At 36.1% G+C, this 21,820-nt stretch overlaps 1 protein-coding gene across 1 annotated transcript in view; it reads left to right on the forward strand.

Annotated features, from left to right (window-relative positions):
* The first annotated feature begins 194 nt into the window (after positions 1–194).
* The window catches only part of LOC120631849 (myosin-I heavy chain), a 119,162-nt gene continuing 97,536 nt past the window's right edge, over positions 195–21,820 (forward strand). Inside the window, exon 1 of the mRNA XM_039901504.1 lies at positions 195–417. The gene's annotated coding sequence lies outside the window, so the exon portion shown is untranslated. The remainder of the gene's footprint in view (positions 418–21,820) is intronic.

Below are 21,820 nucleotides of genomic sequence, written 5' to 3' on the forward strand. Positions count from 1 at the left end.
GGGATTTCTTTTTCGTGGGTTATTTAAATTTTAAAACATTTTTATACACGAATACACTAATAGATGGCGTTGCACGGTATTTCAACGTAATGTGATGACAAGTCGTTTTCAATCACTCAGTACTCATTCATTCAATACTTGCTCCTGGTTTTCATTCGGTCAATCAATCAGTCTTTCGTTGTGTTTCATGCGAGGTGGTATAGTGTTGTGACGATTAAACATTACAATTGTTATGAACTAATGATTTGTGGTATTTTGAATGTAGTGTATTAATTTGTGTTTGAAACTCAATTATTTTTATAATATTGAGTAAAATCATAGTGTCTTTATACCTGATGGATTGTTGTTTTAGTGTATACACGTGTGATCAATACAACAATAATTATTATTATCGTGCACGATTCGTCGCTAATGAGGGTAAATATGAATTAATTTAGTATTTAATTTGAATTATTGTAATTGAAAAAGTGTTAGTATTGAATAAAGTGAAGAATAAATTGAACAATTTATGGATTTCGGTCTTTACTAGTCTTTCCCCGTTTTCCGCACGATACCAGCTGCCTTGCCCGGGTGCGCTGGCGAATAATATATCGCGAGGGTTGTAGTTACAGGGTAGAAACGCAGACGAGCCAAATTTTATTACTGTGAAGCCATAATTTAGGGGTTTGCATGCTCACGGGTGTAACCCTAATGAATTTTTTGATATACCTATTTTATGTAGTAATTTGTTTTGAACAGTCCGAAATGTTCACGTACCTACCTATACTAATATCCTGCACATTCAGGGTGCTTTTATTAATATGCTTTTTACGGAAAAATACATAGTATATGTTTTGTTAACCTAAGGTCCCAGCTAAAATTAAGGTAGGTACCTACTACCTACTAGCTACCTATGTAGTTATGCAAGGTAATTTTCACAACACTAGTACCTACCAATATGATAAGTAGTAACCCAATTCAAAAATGGAACTATGAAATTCTAAATAAAATTAGTCAGGATTCTTGACACTTAAGTTTTCACGCCCTTGTTAAAACTCAAACGAATTTGGAAAAATAAAGTACTAGGTACAAACGGTAATGAGATATCGATAAAAAAACTTTTTTAATAAGTTTATGAAGTTCTTGGTATTTCTCCGCGGCGCGGGTTCTCACTAAGATGGTGAAGTTAGAAGCGTGGATAGGTACTTTTGTGAGCGTACCGATCAGGTCTAAGATGTCCAACCAGATTAATAAATGATAACTGTCGATAGTTATCGAACCTCATACCACTAGTGCTGTTAGAGGAATGTATCCTACCGTCATTACGCATTACGCACGGCTAGCATGGGCAGGACACATTTTTATTCCCAGGAAAGGGCCAAATTCTTTCTACTCTCGCAGCTGACTGTTCCTGTGGCTGTCTCCGTACTTGGTTGGCCTTAACCATCCGTTGTACGTGACTACAGCTTTATCAACTCTCCGAACATTGGCGTAGGTATCTCTGGAAATAATATAGTGTAAAAATAAACTGGGTTAAACAGTAAACTTATTTTAGGTTTTACCTGTTGCCGTGCTTTGGCCAGATTAATACGTAAATTTTATCCTTTGTCAGGTCTTGTAACTTGTTATATATGAATTTTGATAGGTATTTCTTGAGAAATTCCATTTTTCGATGCAATTTTAGCCCTCATCATCACTTTCAATCAGGCAATTGCAAGTGGTGTGCAAGTCTTTCATAAAACCTAATAAAAATAGACCTTTTCATGCATAAAACACGTAGGTATCGATTTACGTAGTGTACCTAGGTATACCTATAAGTTTTTATTCTTAGGCTGCCGACACGCAGTCAATATTATTGACAATATTTTTTACAAATATGTACTTCAACTCTTCATTGCACACGGGAATTATTATGGTCAATATGCACAATATTGACGTGTGTGTGGGCAGCCTTAGAACGTTATTATTTTAATTTACTACTGTTTATCGTTCCAATTTTGCTGCAAAACAGCTAGATACTTACTTACCTATAATACATACTGAGATTGTTTAAGAAATCTATAATTTAGAACCTAAGTACCTACTTCATACTTGAAGTCCGTTTAAAATTTCTTAATTGCTTGCTTAATTTGGCGTTTCGCTATGATGTTTCTTAGGTGCCGGTTAGGCTAAGGATTTTAAAATTCTTGGATAGCGCTCTTCTTGAACTAAAACACCACTTAGATACGTACGTTCTAGGAGGATAGATACTTAATGAAGGAGAAAAAAACCGGCCAAGTGCGAGTCGACCGAAAAGTTCCATACAATTATCTGCATATAAAACGCCAAAAAATACATGTCCGCCATATGGGAGCCCTTAAAAAAATCTTGTTATTCTTTTGTATTGGTTATAGCGGCAACAGAAATACTAACTATCACGGTTCATGAAGTACAGCCTGGTGACAGAGGGACAGACGTACGGACAGCAGAGTCTTAGTAATAGGTATAAGTTTGTAGGCATTTAAATAGGTAGGTATTTCAATGTAAGAAAGAGGTTCATAGATAAATACCTATTTATAAAGTTGGTACTAAAAACTAATAATTATGCATAAGCTACCTATATTTAAACACAATGAAACTTTTTTTTACTTTACTTTACCAACAAGTACCAACAAAAATACCTTTTCTATCATCCGAGCTCAAATATTTTTCTATTGATCAATTATAATCTTTATACTATCGTGATAAAACCCATATTCGAATAACAAGTCCCCGGGAAGTCAGCACATGAACCGTATTCATTGATAGAGGGAGGCACTTTTTATTTTAATCGGCGCAATCACGGTTGAATGCACATTCGATGCAGATGGCCGCATCGACGAGAAAAGTATCCAATAATGTTTTATGAGAGCATTTGCAGCGTTTTGCTAAGAAAGAACACGTATTTCCCATATGGGAGGCTTATAAATGCATTGCGCGCTTTTGAGCTTGTTTACGGTACGTGTTTATATTTTTTTGCTTTGATAATTTCAAAGAGCAATTTTATATCTCTAAGGCTCCTATTAGTAAATAGACGCCAAAAATTAGTAACAATTTTTTGTTTTTGAGTCTTTATTTAGTACTGAACTTGAGAATCTGCTGTTAGCTAGATTTAATCGAAGTTAAGATCGAAGCTAAGAACCGGAGTCCCAAGTTATTATCATTATCAAATCAAACGATGGACGTCCAATGCTGATGTGTCTTGGAGTCGCTGGAGCCGTCAAATCTCCACGGTCTGGCGCTTGAGACTTTTTTACATGTATGTTTCATCACATCAACCGATAGACGTCCACTGCTGGACATAGGTCTTTTGGAGGGAGTTCCACGGTTCTGAGCCGCTTGGATCCAGCGGCTACCTGCGACGCGCTTAATGTCGTCTGTCCACCAACGACCAACGCTGCGCTTACCAGTTCGGGGCTGCCATTCCAGCACCTTGGGACCCCAACGTCCATCCTTTCTCCGAACTATGTGCCCGGCCCATTGCCACTTCAGATTCGCGACTCGTTGAGCTATGTCGGTAACTCTGGTTCTTCTACGAATCTCCACATTTCTGATTCGATCGCGTAGAGATACTCCGAGCATAGCTCTCTCCATCGCCCGCTGAGTGACTCTGAGCCTTCTTATAAGGCCCATAGTCGTTAACTATGGGCCTCATGTATGTTTACATAAACACAATTTATCCGCGGCCTGCGCCACTCGGCCTTCAAAAGGATATCATTACTTGCAGATCTGTCAATTTAGTCTCGTTACGATATTTGTTTACAGCATTGGTAGTAACATGTAGTATACAAATGCCCATTTTGAGCATTTTAACATATAGTGGCCTCTGTTTTACGGTTATATGCTACCAGACGCCGCTTTTTAAACGCGGATCAAATGTTAACAAATCGGTCACTAAAAAAAGGACGCCACAAGTTTAATGGAAACCTGAAATTTGTTTAATAAATAAATAATTAAAACAAACCTGTTACCTCTACTAATAACGTCTTATTATCGTACTTTACATTCCAACCCATTTAATTGTCATTTGAATACCGATATGCCTTCACTGCATTTGTTACAACAGAAAAAAACCGGGAAGAAAAGAACAAAATGGGTATGAGTCACAAACACGTAGAGACTTTGTAGAGACACTGAGATACAACGCGAGACAAGGTTAGCGACATGTTATCATAATGACTCACGATCTGAACTCGACCCCAATGGAATCCCATACTTATCTTAGGATTTATCACGAGATTAATCTCCATGATTATGAAATCAGATTTGTCTTTTAAGATAAGAATTTTAAGTTGAAGGGTCTTTCAGATATTACGAAGGGTTTTATGATAACAAAGATATAAATGGGCAATAGCGTAATAATTATTACGTGTTTACTAATTTGAATTATATTTAACCTAAATAAATTTAAATACAAAAGATATAAACATCATACTCAATAATTTAATATACTAGTATCTACCTACCAATTACCAAAGAATGTCTAACAGTTATTTCAGGAGTTTAAATTGTTGTTTTTTTTAAATCTCTCTAAGGGGTTGACCGTAGTAGAAATAAGGGTGAATAAAGAAGGTTCTATGTTAGTATTTTTCCTTTAATTGAAGTTAGACAAACCGTTTTTCTCGGAGCAGTGCGTCGGCCATTAAAAAATCAAGAGAAACAACTCTTATTTAGTTGGTAAACATAGCAGTTGATAATAAAGGAAAGGAATTTTAAATCTAATAATTTATAATGGAAAAAGGCGTGAAGTAAAAGATGTTTTGATGGAAACAATTTTTTTATGTTTGTTCAGTGGGAAATCTATTCTGAAATCTCTCGAAATTTCGTCATAACTCACGCGAATTCCAAACGAATTCTTAAAACTCTGACGCAGCTCGTTTCAAGGAATCAAACGTAAATTAAACCGGTCCAAATAGCCAAAACATTCCACCTTACAAGGGCAATATTTTGCTTATCAATAAAATGTAGAGCGAGTGACGTCATAAAACCGGTACTGATACGTCAGGTGAGTATGGAGAGGTTTCGTTGCACGATGGATTCTGAGAAGGATGTCTGAGTAACGAATGCTATTGTGTAAGCGGTCTTAAGAAAGTAATACGGAATACCCGCATGAATGGACGTAAACTCACAACCCTGACCTGATTTAGACGAGCCTTTAACAATTTAAAGCTTCATTAATCCGTATTACAGCAGCGTTGTGGGTTTAAGCTTTGAGGTTAGTATGAAATAGATTTCAAAACATTCTAAGTGTTTACTTATGACAACCCTATTGAAGATAAAATACCGACACGTGCATAGTACCTACGCTACGCGACGCGTACCAAAAAAAGTGACAGGAGTCATTTGATTATACTTTTGCATGTGATGTTAAATGTAAAAACTACGGCAATCGTTTATTTAAAAACTATTAGCGATAAGTCTCAGAGGCAGTAAATAAAGTACCTGTGAAGCCTCCAAAGCTTCGGCTTTCGTTGTCAATTTTTTTTATTTTATTTATTTATTTATCTATTTCAAACAAACACGTTGTATAAGAATTACGGACTATAACTTGATATATATATAAACTATATCAATGTCATAATACTGTAATTATTAACTTAAGTTAATAAAAAATAAAAGTAAGTTAATGAAGTAATAAAATATCCTGTTCATCACATAAACATTATCCAGTTGCGGGAATCGAACACACGGCCTTGGACTCAGAAAGCTGGGTCGCTGCCCACTGCGCCAATCGGCGGTCAAAGGATACGCGTAGGTGGACATCGCAAATATATATGCAACCTATAAGAGTCTAGTAAAGTTATAATTCAGTACAATTGCTGTCGTGTACAGCTAATGAATTGACCGTGTATAGAAATGTACGATAGAGCGGAATGCACTTCCAAGCCCATAAAAAGCAAACTGTGGGAACTGCATAAGATTGAAACCAAGACAGCCTCACTGCAAAGTGTAGTTTAGGACTACAAAATTCTATCATTTAAAACTGTCTTTGATTAAGATCCATGTGCTGTTTTCTGATCTGACAAAAAATAAGTTTCTGCTTGTGAGTTAATCAAAGTAAATCAATGAAATGTTTTTATTTCCACAAAACTTGTCCTATTACCGTTGCGACATTTCCATTTTATACCCCGAGATAACACGACACAACAACGGTTCCATTTTACAAAGCGAAACCTAACAAGCTCTTTTATAGATCGTTGATAAAACCTCTGACTTCATTATTGACTATAATAGAGATTGTGAAAAGACTAAGTACAGGCATTTGATAAAGGCACTGTGAATATCACTTTATTAAAAGTATACTTTTATAAAAGAAAACTATAATAATAAATGTAATTTTGATGACCATATTATTAATTCGATCAGAAATCATAGACCAGTTTTTTTATCACCAATAATTTCAAAAGTATCTATTTACCTTCTTCCATTCCGTCTTAAGATTTTTGATTAAAAATTTTGTATACGCATACGGTCACGTATAAGTGCCTCTTATAGATCGTTGATAAAACCTCTGACTTCATTATTGTTTAAAATAGAGATTGTGAAAAGACTATGTATAGTCATTTGATAAAGGCACTGTGAATATCACTTTAAAAAAGGTCTACTTTTATAAAAGAAAACTAATTTTAATGACCATATTATTCATTGGAAACGAAAACACAGAGCATTTTTTTTATCACCAATTATTTCAAAAGTATCTATCTACCTTCTTCCATTCCGTCTGACCAGATTTTTGTTTAAAAGTTTTGTGCACGCGTACGGTCACGTATAAGTGCGCTTTACCTAAATTTAAGTTTAACGATGCATGTTACGAAACTGGAAATAAGTTATTTAAATCAAATATTTCCATATCGAGAAACGAATAATGGGACAGATGTTCAACCTTTTTACGCAGCAGGTGTGCACGTGCCTGTTTTTATCAACCTTTTTTTTTTTAATATAAATGCACCTTGTCCGGTTTCTCGCTCGGAAGATTAATAACTAGGTTTCCAGCGTGCCTCCGTTACTGGGGGGGTGTCGGCTGTTAAATATGACGCTGACAATAATAACTGACACACGATTAGGGTTTTAAAAAATAAACCTCCTTTCCCGCGGGAGGCGTCACGAGGGAACTAAGGGAATATAGCAGCAGCGTCTTCTGTCTTACTTATACCACACCTGCGATTACCGTCTGTCCAGCGTGGTGATTATGGACATCCCGTTTCTTGAGGTCTTTAGTCCAAATGTGCTGTTAAAGGCTATTGATGTTAGTTATCAACGGCGGTCTGCGTTTTTTTTCTTCCCCAAAGGAATCTTTTAAAGATTATCACTTGCATTTATAAATAATTAATAAATATACTACGACAATACACACATCGCCATCTAGCCCCACAGTAAGCGTAGCTTGTGTTATGGGTACTAAAACGACTTTTGAATATTTTAATTATTAATATACATAAATACTTATAATATAAATATAAACACCTAGACAATGAAAAACGTTAATGTTCATCAAACAAAAACATTCCAGTTGTGTGGGAATCGAACCAACGGTCTTGGACTCAGAAAGCAAGCTCGCTGCCCACGTCGCTACTTACTTTACTGTACTTTATAATCCATTCTTGACCAATGTTCATCCCAGCGTTTTGCTTTTCGCCCTTTTCTCCTTTTTCCACGGTTCCAATACTCCAAAATTAATAAAGTAAAAAATATAAGCTATATAATAATATTAAAGTAGCGAATTATTTCCTAATATAATAGTACCGGAAACTTTTACGTAAAGTTTCTGATTTCCCGTGAGACTGTAAATTCAATGCGGATTTTCGAAAAAATCGTGAGGAAACTTGCATGCCCGAGAGTTCTCTATAATGTTCTAAAAGGTGTTAGTCCACTAATCCGCACTGGGTCAGTGTAGTGGATTACGTCCTTAATCCCTTCTCATAGTGGGAGAATTAAAAACATAAGTAAACCCTAAAAAATTAAACTTTGTTCTAATATTTTTCTGGGCTACTTATTTTTCTCGGTTCTGTTTTCGTTATATTTTTAATTTTACCTGTGGTGACATATTTTTCACATCCTCACCGTATATCTACATATAAACTTTAACATTAAGCAGTACATAAATACCTATATATCGTAAATTTAGTTCAACCCAACATTCGTAGAATAGTAGGAACTTGTAGAAATTGCATGACAAAAAATATCGCCTAAGAAATGTTGTAACAAAAACGTTTGGCGATCGTTTAATGCTTTTTTTAATCATTGAAAAATTTACTAAACCAGTTTTTAAAGCATAACAAGTTTATCTTAAAAGATTACACAAAAAATGCTAACATTCGACTTGGTTGGTCACGCTTTCATTAAAAGATACGCATAATTATATACTTAAGTAGCGGTTAAAATTATTGATTACTTTGTCTTTATATCCGCTAGTCAGAAGATAATTGAACGTTTGTTTTTCTATCCAATATCCACTACAGAATATGATAAAAACCTTCCTTACTGCTTTTATTTTAGCTACCAAAATTAATTTTGTTAAAGCGTGTTAAATAATACCATCTCACGTACCTGTCTAGTAGATCGGCGCAAATAACAATACCTCTTTAGCGGTAAGACCGCCTTGTCACGCCCTAATTTCTGTTTATTTTTTGTATATGCAACATTGTTTAAAATGTGTGTATGCAATTAAGTTTTCAAAAGAACAAACCAAAGCTGGAGAGTTTTGTTTTTGTTTGTTTTGTTTGGATTTAATATAACTTTTTTTGCATTTGATAGTCAAATTCTTGAGAAAAATTATATGCTCTTATATCAGGTTACGACCTGTAGAACCCAACAAACGGAGTAATAACCTGGGCGAGAGGTCGTTTAGAGTTTAATGTGTAAAATAGGTGTAGATAAAACCTTGTACTAGAAAATTAACTTATCATAAGTTGTACACATGAAAATTGGCGCAAAACTAAGTCTCGAATGGTTTATGGATGCAACGTTAATGGCCGACCATTTTTGATCTTACACTATACAATTAAAATTACAAACGGCATCATCAGCAAATATGATACCTTGTCTATTTTCTCAATGGTGAAAACTCACGTAATTTTCTACTTCTACACTGCCTTTTGTGGTAACGACCGACGTTGATGATACTATGGGCTTATTAATAAACGTAGCACATCGTAGGAATAATTATGGAGTATTTTATCACACTTCAACTGACAGCGCCTTTCAAATGTCATAGGGTGAAAACATACTGCATATTAATAAGGTCATAAAAAAATTGTATTCAACCGCCAATAGCTGCAAAAGATAAAACAAAAATATCAGATATCCATGAAAACAGAAATAAAAACAGCTTTCTTTACACGATCATAAAGCGTTTAATGCCACCGTGGTAACAATGAAGAATCTAGAAAAAAACAACTAAGTAAGTAGGTACATACGTTTTACGGTAGGTAGGTTGTAAAAAGTTTTAAATCTGCAGAGCCATTCCACATGGTTTTCAAGAGCAAAACCTAATTATAAAATGCCTCTCCGTAAAGAATTTCGTTTAATACCTTTCGATACCGCGGTTCGATTCAATGCATTGAACATAAACTACCCACATTTTTATCACGTTCACATTTCGACTTGCAGCTGCGACAGATTTGGTATTTTTTGCACGAATGGCGCAGACATCGATTTGCAATTTGCAACGTATCGACCTTTAATGGGACTACCTGCTGCGGTTTAAATGCTGGGATACGGCCCCCCCAAAACACTCCCATATCCCAACGTTTCATGCCTTAAACCTTACTTAAACCTTAAACTTAAACCTTAAAAACTTTAAATATTATCATTAGCGGTTGTCTTGCAAAACACATAAATAAAAGTAATTTTTTCTCCATTAAGTTTCAAATTAAGGTTGCACAAATCGACAAATTGATTTCGTTAAAGAACACGCCTAACTGGATATGGGGCTTAAGCCCGTTTTCATTAAACCTTTCCTAGGTTTAATGAAAACCTAGGAAAGGTTTAATAAACACGGGCACACCTAATTCGAATGCCTAATTATTTAGGCGATGTCTATAGGCAAAACGTTTCAAAAAATTATGTATTCCTAAGAATCTCCTTAGATAAGCCGTTGCCTTGTTCGTTGTTTGTAAAAACGGGAATTACTATTATAATATCATTATTGAAAATAGTACTATTTTAGTACCTATATAAGGATTATAATAAAAAACGTCAAACATGTTAAATAAAAAACCGAGGTCATAGAGGGGTTTACTGTAGTAAGAACGAAATGCATTTAAGAATTCTAAGAACAATGAAAAAGGTATTTTCGCTTTTGTATACGTCAAATTTGGCATTTCCTGGTTTATACAAGACCGTCAAGTTTACTGTTGGAATAACGAAAAATTATTTTAGAGTTAAAGACTTCGGTTTCACACTATTACTATATATATCTTCAACGGTGAAGGAACAAATCGTGAGGAAAGTTGCAAACCTAAGAGTTCTCCATAATGTTATCAAAGTTTCGCGGAGTCCACCAAACCTTCTTTGCATTGTGGGAGAACTCACGTGCCCTGTAGTGGGCCTGGTGGGTGGGATGAAATGACGACGAGGATGATGATAATGACACTACATCTTTCTTTAATATTATTAAACCTTCTTCCTTTCTTTAATATCAACGCTGCACTGTTATAATTTTCATGTCAGGGTCATAAACAAGGTCAGTCGGAGCCGGACTTTTCGAAGTGCCACGCCGGCAGCACTAGGCTAGGCAATCAGCGGAGAGACCTTTTGTCTTTTTTTCTCTCCTATCGTAGTGTTTTACACAATGCTCTTTCCTTTGCGCTTAGCACTATTTCTATATTACTCGCAGTCTTTTCAATGTTTTGTTGCAATCAAGTTTTCTGTTTCTATCTACCTTCACCTTAACTAGAACTCGTTTCAGACTGCATCCAGAACAGTCTTTTAAAACACGTCAAGTTTGATCTTTAACATTGATTAACAGATACTTGGCAACCTGTTATTAGCTCAATTAGGGTTTATTGATACGGGACTTAGAAACAACCGTTGAGCCGTTAACATTGTTATGTCAAAGTAATTTTACTTTGACGAAAAACTTAAATTACTAATTTTAAAGTTGCAAATTCTGTAACATTGATTTTTATTTTACAAACGTGCCGCTATTCGCCAATAGTGCTGTCCATATAAGTAAACGAATTTAGTAAAAATAATAGGCATAAGTTCTATTTTACTGTGCTGTTATAATGTTACGATACTCGAAACCGAACCTTCGATTGCAAGCGTAAAAATGTTATACTACAAGTAGTAGGTTAGATCGTATATTATGACTTAATACACAACCAAAAAACCTGGCAACAAACAAGAAACTAATGTCTAAAATGAATTGTACTCACGATTGTTTAAATTCTAAAATTTCAATCGTCAGACTGAAACACTTAAACTATGAGTATTTTATTGATGTATTTTAGAATCAGGTGAGATCGTACTTCTAGGTGATTTACTATCGCAAACAAGTCAACAAAAAAAAAAATTATAATAAAGCCTGCGATGCTTTTAATGTAATAGCCCAAAGTACCAAAACTATCCATGCTGGCCGCTATTTGAAAAATAATATCTGTATTTCATCAGCACCTGCAGTACCTACTTACTTGTCCGCCCAAACATTCCTTAATATCGAAGCTGTAGGACTATTAATTAACCTCGGTTTTATTAGAGTTAGCCGGCATTTTTTCTACCAAATGAAATGTTTCTAAGCCATTCTAAGTACTTTTTTGGGGGTTTACGTTTTTTATAAAAAATTTGGAAAATCCAGAAGTGCACGCCTGATAATCTCATTTTTTCACAATAAAATTGAATTTTTTTTAACTGAAACTTTCAATGCTCATTACAAATTTTTTTTTTTCATATTAATTATTATTCATTTTTTGTAAACAAGACACGGGAATGTCATAATGATTGCACATTGAAAGTTACAATTAATATTAGCTAGAATAATTACATGGAAATTTAACGACAGTGAATTGAACGCTCATCTTCTTCTTCTTCTTCTGTTCCTGGGCCTTTTCCGCACTTGGTTGGTCTGGGACCGTTGTACGTATGGCCACTGATGCGGCTCCCCGCTGGATCACTCCAGCCAGCCGAGCTCGCTCCAAAAGCTTAGCAGGCCGCCCAGGTCGCCGAGTGCTTCATGGAGTGTTGCTGAGGAGCCAAGGTGTGCTGCGCGTTGTTCTGCTACTCCGTTGAATTGGAGCATTACGTGTATCGGTGTTTCCTCCGTCTCCATGCATGCTCTGCAGAGAGGGCTGTCAGTTATACCTAAAATTGAAAGGTGTTTGTTTAGTGGGCAGTGCCCTGTTATCATACCTACAACTGTCCTTAGTTTGGGTCGATTCAGTTGCAGTAATTTTGTTGTTAGTCGTGGGTTGAGAACTGGTACGGCCTCCTTCGTGTGTTTGCACTCTTTTGTTTTAGACCATAGCACCGAGTGTGATGTTTGCGTCTGGTTGTGGAGCCATGTTTTGTATTCAGTGAAGGGTATGGGTATGATGGGTTCCGGTCCAGCTACCCTTAGTGATGCTGCCTGACGCGCTAATTCGTCGGCTGCGTCGTTTCCTCTGTTTCCGTTGTGACCTCGTATCCATTTTAGGGTTACTCTGTTGGATTTTGATAGGGCTTGTAGGGCCTTGTGACAGTCAAGTACGCTCATATTAACTAAGAAATTATGTCGTGTGTTACTTTAGATAATTAAAAAAAAAATATTCCGATACGATCATTTTTTCGACCAATTTTGATGCCACATACACCCGTCCATACACGGACGTCCAGAAAAGATTATGTTTAATGTTATTATTTACTATGTTAAACAAAAAAATTGTTATTGAAATGTATTTTATGTGCCTGACAAATTATTTGACTTGATATTAGTATACTCAAATTAACCTGTAAGTGCAATATAAATAACAAAAAATCAATTTCAGTTTCGATAAAACTGCTTTTTTTGAAATGTCGAGAGTAGAGCACAACCTCAACGCTTCCCTTATGAGGCGTGCAAAAAACCTGCTTGCTTACAAAAAATACAGACCGCGTAATGTATTCACATATTTATTTTATAGACTTATGTTGGTAAATGGGCATTCCGGCATCAATCATTGTATGAATAGCTACAATAAGCCATCATTATATTATACCAGTTATGAAGGTTAAGGGCAGGTGTCAAAGAATGCTAAATATTGAAGCGTTTATGATCACTGTAGCCTTAGTACAAAATTTGCTCGCTCGCAATGGACCAGTCGTTTTCGCATATAAAACTATGTATCGTCAAAGTAAAATGGTTTTAACGTAATTTTTTTTGAATCGCAAATCCTGTAGGTATTTTTTATTTGTATTTTACAAATCTTATGTGAAAAGTCCGAGGCCCGTGCTAAAGAATCGTATGCAAATCAGAGTGCTCTCTCCCTCATCTCATCTAGGGACCAGAGATGGCACTCTTTCGACGCCATACAACTTGTAATAGTTTGTCGCGTAATAGTTAAATATGACTTGATACAAGTCATATTTAACTATTACGCGATCGAATAGATGAAAAATCTCGCACTCAGCACACTGAGCGTAAATAAGATCGATTTTACTCCGATGTTCAAGTACTCGATAACGACTCCTCGATTTCGAGCGAACACTCTTTTACTATGGCTACAGATAGTTGTTTGAAAGACGGGTTGATTTATCACCTGCTGTATAATTTACACCTTGAAATCAAAAGTATCACCAAGCTGTAAACATATTATCTTTTTTTAAGGGCTGTTAAAAGTTTTATTGCTATTCTGTGACCTGTTAATTATTATAAGCCGAATAGTTATGTTGTGTTATAAAGCAGGCATATGGTGTTTTAATTTCAAGTCATTTTTATTACTTGGTTGTGTAGAAAGTTTTTTACTATGTAAAACAAGCCTTGAAAATTACGGTTTATTTTACGGTTTTGCTCTTTTGGGGGAATAATGTTTTCTTTTTTTATCAATTGCTTTGAGTATATCACTTTTAAGATCAAGAACCTACATTTCTCAAAAAATCTAAATATTCGTCTCCCTAGTTCATACTTCTTAAGGTTGTTTCTATAGTCTAGAATTATTACCTATACTTATAAAATATATCTTATAGCAGTGGGTGGGTAGGACTTCGACTTCACTTTTGAGGGGCCGAGTTCGAATCCCAGCACGTACCTCTTACTTTTCTAAGTACATTACTTATCAGCGTTTTAAGCAATTCAATATCACTTGCTTTAACGCTGAAGGTAACATTGTGAAGAAGCATGTATGTCTGGGATTTCTCAAAGGCGTATAAAATCCACCGATCCGCACTTTGCTAGCGTGGTGGACTACGGCCTAAACCTTACTCAGAATGAGTTATCAAAGGCAGGAGACAAAAATAATGTCCCCTGATTATATCCTCTGAGAAGGGCGTATCCAAATGCCAAAGCACGTATATGTATGTATATTAACTAAGTTATTAACTTATCGCATTTGGAAATTATTTCCACTCGTACGCTTATGTTCGGAGAGCTGAGAAAACTGTAGAAGAAGATAAAATTTTGTCCCTTTCTCGGCGGAGAAAAAAGTATCTTGCCCATGCTAGCCGTAGTGAAAGGAGACCCCAGTTGGAAATTATTTCCACTCGTACGCTTATGTTCGGAGAGTTGAGAAACTGTAGAAGAAGATAAAATTTTGTCTCTTTCAAGGCGGAGAAAAAAGTATCCCATGCTAGCCGTACTGCAAGGAGACCCCAGGGACGCGTGGTGGCCGTTAATTGGTTGTTATGATAGTGTATTAAGATAGATACCTACGCTCGGTGTTGCGGATATTAGTCATTATAAATTCGGTAATGTATTCTCATTATGACAGTCGGTAAACTTCCAGATGACCATATCCACCGGACATGGGATATCGTTATCATGGCGGCCGCACTATCATTCGCGCGAACCGTGCCACAAGGATCATTATACAGTAATACCCCGCTTTACGCGAAGGATACGTTCCGGAAAAAATCGCGTCAACTGAAATTCACGGATATCGAGGTTTATGATTAAACATAGTCAAAATTGAATACAAAAAAATACGAATCATATTAATCAATCACTTAAATTCTAAGAACACTTACACATACTATTAATTATTTTTTACGGAAAAATACATATTGTTTTTTGTCTTTTGGGTAGCGTTTTTTTTTTACGTTCTTGTAAAATACAAGCAACCTACGCCTCAGCCTTAAAAAAGGGCGGAGAGTAACATAGGCTACTTTTTTATCCCCGAAAACAAACAGTGCCATGGTATTTGTAATAAAAACGTAATTATGGTAGGGCGATAAATCGATCTAGCTAGGATTCATTTATATTGGAATCTTAATAAGTACTCTAAGTAGTAACACAATAAATAGCTCTACTAACATGGTAAATAAAGGAAACAGACAACATAGTTCTAATTTTATTACCCCTAAAAGCGATTAAACCTTAAACGGCTGGACAAATAACGAGCCGTGTTGCAGCTCAACTTCCTAGGAACCCGTTTTATGGTGATAAACAGGTGGCCACTGGCTTCGTTCGTAATTGGTAATTTACCCGATTACTGATACATTTGTACCTAAAGAAATAAACGCTTAATTAGCGATCGCAGTACATACCGGAAATAGCTTGAAAAACGCTTTCATGACCAAAAGGGATACTTGAACATTACCTATAGTCTATTTTTTCTTACTTAACTTATAACTAGCTGACCCGTGCAACTTCGTCTGCACCGAATCGGTTATTACCGGAAAACACGAATAAAATTACATTTTCTAATAATGAATCCCAGCTAGATTTATCGTCCCCGAAACCCCCTGTATACTAAATTTCATGAAAATCGTTGGAGCCGATTCCGAGATTCCAATTATATATATACAAGATAAAGATATAAGATATATATATGATAAGATATAAACAATTTTTGTTACTTTTTAGTGTAAAGTTTAGTTTTCAAATTGTGAAGAAATAATATAAAAAACGCTTACCTACACAACCATAAGTCGATATAGCGAAACGAAGATGAAAAATCGGTAATTGAAATATAATTTATTACCAATCATACTCAGTCTGTGAATGATTGAAACTGATTAAATAATCTTCACTTTCTCATAATGAACTTACCTGGTGGGGGGCTAGTTACCACCCTACCGGCAAAGACATGCCGCCAAAGGATTTAGCGTTCCTATACGATATCGTGTAGACGACCGACTTGCGCAGTGAGCAGCGACCTTGGTTTCTGAGTCCTAGGCCGTGGGTTCGATTCCCACAACTGGAAAATGCTTGTGTGATGAACATGAATGTTTTTCAGTGTCTTGGTGTTTATCTGTATATTATAAGTATTTTTTGTTAACTATATATTCATAAAAATATTCATCAGATATCTTAGAAAGTTAGAACCCATAACACAAGCTACGCTTACTATGGGGCTAGATAGCGATGTGTGTATTGTCGTAGTATATTTATTTATTAACCATAGGGGTAAAGATTTAATATCACCCGCTTCCATCTCAGACTGCATCGTCACTTTCGTAAGTGTACCTCACTTGTAGTGTAATAAAAAATTGGTTGCCTGTAAAGTCGGTATACGGGCGAAAGTTTTACGTGACAACGACTTTGAGTGGTAAAATAATTTTAATGTGAATATTCATTCGTATAGTAGGAAGAAGGATGAAATAATAGTAACAATTTAGAACATTTATTTATACAAAGAATTATATTTAAAACATTAATTTATACAAAGAATCTCGCACTGAATTCATATTAACAAAATTTTATTTTTACCTTTACACATACATACGTATTTATATACAAATATACATACAATAACTTGCAATACATTTGCGTACAATGAAACAGCGTTTACTACAAAGGGACGCGTGCCTTTCACTTTTTATGTCTGTCTCTCTCGCTCTTAGGCGGGCTAACCATGCCCGAGTGGAAGGGACGCGTGCCTCTCACTCGCTCTCATTGTGAGCGCATAACGTGAGCGGAGCGTAACGCAGTTTCTTGAAGTGTCACCCGGCAAACCAATTTATAAGACGTTGTCACGTCAAAACACCCTACTTTCCTAGGTTTATTTATTTGTACTTTAAAGTATTAGTTTAATATCTTATTGGTGATATATTGAACAACCTCGATTGCACAACCATGTTGCACTCCCTGTTATAACGAAGAAGCACTACATTGGCTGTTTACCCCTGATCGGATTCAATAGGCTTAATCGTATCAGAATACTAAATAGCAATTCGCTATCTATCTACGATTTATACAACGATAAATGACTACCTCCCTTGATTTTTTCTAAAATATTATTTGAATCATCATTAGGAAACTTTTACGAGTACCATTATAAATAAATAAATATACTACGACACTACACACATCGCTATCCAGCCCCAAAGTAAGCATAACTTGTTATTGGTACATTTTTTTTTTTTATTATTTATATATGTATAAAAACAAGGTTTACTATGACCCACAAATATTTGAATAGATTCAGGTAAAAAGACCTAATTTGGCCATGGTGTGGTGAGTATCTGACTCCTAACTAATTATAACTGTATTTAGGATATCACAGGTATGGTACACAATGGTATAGATAGAAGAATATTTTTATTAATAATATATGTATACCTAAATACTTATAATATAGAGATAAAAACCGAGACACTGAAAAACAATTCATGTTCATCACAGAAACACTTTCCAGTTGCGGGAATCGAACCCACAGCCTTGGAATCAGAAAGCAGGGTCGCTGCTCAATGCGCCGATCGGTCTTCAATTAGTAGTGTAATAATGGGACACGAGTTGGTCAGAATATAAAGGGCTTTGGCCGTAGTACACAGCGATGGCCTCAGTAGAATTCACATGCCTTTGAGAACATTACAGCGAATTTTAAGGCATGCAGGATTCTTGACGATGTTTTCCTTAACCTATAACGTTCTACGTTCTGCATAACGTAGAACTCCGAAGAGTTAAGAGGTGCTTACCGGGTATCAAACACGGTCTCCCCGAAGTCTAACCGACTCGTCTATTATATTTTATTTAAATATCAGCTGCGATTAAGAAAAAAGTTCAGATCTCTACAAAACCATAACAATAAATAAATCGTGCGAAATATTCGCAGCAAGATGTGCGGTGAATCGAAATAATTACATGATGGCCAAATTATGGCTAATAAAAAAAGGTTAACACGTGGTCGGGTTGTTGACCCGGGGCGCGGGAAGCACGTGTTGATGTTTGTACGTCAAGTGGCCGTTTTGGTGTTATGACGCCCGAAATCTCGCGGCTCGTAAAGATGGGGCACGTAAATGTTATGTTTGGGATGCGACGACATTTTATAGGACATTTTCTATAATGAGATTTGTCTTTTGCCCAAAATGTATAGTTTACATTCTTAAACTTATAGGTAAACTAGCTCGCCGGGCGGCTTCGTTCGGCTGTCGTGTAATCTACTAAGATTATAAATGCGAATATTACTGCGTGCTCACACTTTTTAGTACGTTTCTGGCTTAAGATATGTATTGTTCCATAAAAGAATTTCCACATAAATGAAACTTACAGGCTGATTTACAAAAAGTAGGTAATTATATAAAATTGCATCTTCGAGCGCATTATAAATAAATTGTAAATTGTAAGTGGGTAGTTTCGAAGCACCTTCGCATCAAAATCATATCGATGCTCAACTACTGACGCAAGCTGCGGCTGTGTCACGGTAACATGGATTCATGACAACTGGATGGATGTGACAACAAAAACTGTTACTTGGTTTATCATCATCAACGGTGGCGTGCACAGAGTTTTTGACCAGGGTATGCATAAAGAAGGAAGATGCCATAATATAGTAAAATCCTTCGCATTTATAAGTTGTACAAACATTTTAGGGTATGCAGTGCTTTTGTGCATGTATGCAGTGCACGCCACTGATCATCAACCCATTTACTGGCCCACTACAGGTCACGGGTCTCCTCTCAGAATGAGAAAGGTTTAGCGGCCAAGTGCGGATTGGTAGACTTCACACGCCGTTGAGAACATTGTGGAGAACTCTCAGGCATGCAGGTTACCTTATAATGTTTTCCTTCGCCGGGTAAAGCAAGTGATATTTAAATTGCTTAAATTATAAACGCACATAACTCCGAATAGTCAGTTTTGCGTGCCGGGCTCTAGAGTGAGGAATCTCCTCACAATACGCGCCGTATCAAGGACTACTGCCTTCTGTATTCGACCCTTGATCCAACAACCAAGCGAAAGCTTCTTAAGATGTTGGTCGAAGCTTTTATACATTTTTATACTATAGAACTCCAGTGAACTTTAATGAAATTGCCAACCGGCGTTCATATAAACGTCTTCATATAAGCTCACTAGCTGTTGCCCGCGACTTCGTCTGCGTTTGATTTTGTTTTTAAAGTATTCAGTATCGCTAAGCCTTAAATGAGTATAGTAGTATATATATGTGTATAACATGTGACTGTCAATTAATTATAGACAAATAATTTACAATAAAATAAAATTGCGACTGTAATTAAAGATTTAAGCTATCCTATCTCTTAAGTTGGACCAGACTGCTCACGGTGTGCCAATTTAATTCAAAATCTGTTAAGTAGTTTAGGAGTCTATCGCGGACAAACATCGTGACAGGAGATTTATATATATTAGGATATAAAACATATCATTTGACTGGTTCAGTTCTATCGTATGGTCCAGTGCCGTGCACAGGGTTTTTTACCAGGGAATGCATAAAGAAGAAAGATGACATAAAATGGAATAAGCCCTCGCATTTATAAGTTATACAAAAATTTTTGGGTAGGCAGAGCTTTTGTGCATGTCAACTTTGTATGTCAACTATAGACTCATCGTTAATTTCGTTTCAAATAGTTGGTCTTGCAACGAACATTTGTCATTAGGTATTCGAGCTCTCTCAGTCTATTGTAAAGTGTAACCTACTTAGCTCTGTACCAAACTACTTTCTTTTCAGCGACTATTAAATAGCGATTTGGACACCACTAAGTACCTGTGTTAGAATATAATAATAATAACTCCAATGTGAGTATAATGACCTTTTTAAAAACACATGTGGGGTACAGTTAGGCTAAAACTAGTTATAAAACATGTCCACGCGCTGAGCAACTACATTAACTGACGTGCCCATATAAATCTCATTAAACGTGACCAGCGCATCAATTGCTCATCGATGGAGGCATGGGAACTGTGAAGAGGCTGTAATATTTAGTATATTATGAAGAGAAGAATGTTAGCAGTAGGTCTTTTTGTGACAGAGCTCGTTCTGGGGAGTACTGCCATGCTTATTTCGCCGCCAACCAGTATCGCTGTGTTCTGATCTGAATCAGTGCAGTTACATGCATATGAGGCTTAACAACTACGCCTCAGGTCTATGGTCAGAACGGCACTCTCCAGGACGTGTTCCTTGCTCTGTTTACAGGCATTTTTTCCAGGTGGGCCTACAGCTTGTTCCGTCAATTATCACTTTAAAAACCGGTAATGTAACAAGCTCTTTAACACCATTCCACTCTAACGTGATTTGAATAATTAATCGCTTAATCTAATTAAGTTCAGTACTAAATAAATTAACATGAATAATGCAAATTAAGTTGGTGATAAAAAATGAAAAATAAAAACAACAGATGGGTATGAAAAAGTTTTAAGGTTATATTTCACTAGCTATCCGTCTCGATTATACTTTAGAGTGAAGATACTGCCATGTAAATTGATTTTTTTGCGAATTGAAAAATATTATGGTTTTACTTACAAAAGAAAACTTAACAATAATTTTATATTAGCGCCGTAAATACTACGTTATTTGTAATGACTACGTTTTTGCGGCGCTTGCGTTTGAGACTCTGGGCCCATGATCTTCGGACACGAAAAATTTTATTAACATCGTGTCCCTTACGTCTGGTGACCTAAGAGCTGGCGCTTATTTAGCCCAACGGCTAAAGTCTAGCAATTCAAAGGGGAAAGTAGTAATGTGATGTGTAAAGACGTCGAGTTCGGACGTTTTCTAATCGTGATCACTTTTTATAACACTCGATGACGAGTCTCATGATGTAGGTGAAACTCCTTTTAACAGGATAATATGTCAAAAAAAGTCGAAATAACTCTTTTTTTTTTATTAATTGCCCAGTCGGGGATCGAAACTGGCATCTCCACTCATAAGACCACAGCGCTCACCACTGCGACACGGAGGTCATCAAAAACATCCATATGGTAAAAAATGTGCTTAGTAAAATATCCATAATGTCCTACGCTTGTAAAATATATTCGAAAAAAAAAAAAAATAATTTATTTGAGTTCTGCAACATTCTTAATTAAGAGCTCTCGTACAGTAAATCAAAAAGTAGGTTAAAACACTTTAATCCATTTTACCGTGTGCGTGCAGAATTAAAAAAATAAATTCGAAATATGTAACTGAGAGCCATCTGAACTCGACGTATATTTATCCTGATGTTAGGCTCTGCAGGTATCTAGATATGCCTGGCTATGGCGTCGAGAGCTCGTTAGCTTGATGAGAATCCCGTGCGAACTATGTCGAGTGTGTGCGTGAGGGCTGTCTGTGTGTGTTGATGCTCTTTTGTTTTTCCTTTTGTTGACAGCCAAGGATTGATTCTACTCGTATATGGCCATTACCTCTTGATTAGTGATAGCGCATAAAGGTATTTTTTCTAGGAAGGATTTTTCTATTTAGGGTTTAGTTACGAACAGTTCATGCTGCCCTGGTATTTGAAACGGACTCTTAGAACCTCCTTCAGCAATATTTATCACCAAAGA

This window comes from Pararge aegeria, chromosome 19 (assembly GCF_905163445.1).
Source record: "Pararge aegeria chromosome 19, ilParAegt1.1, whole genome shotgun sequence".
Classification (NCBI taxonomy): Eukaryota; Metazoa; Arthropoda; class Insecta; order Lepidoptera; family Nymphalidae; genus Pararge; species Pararge aegeria.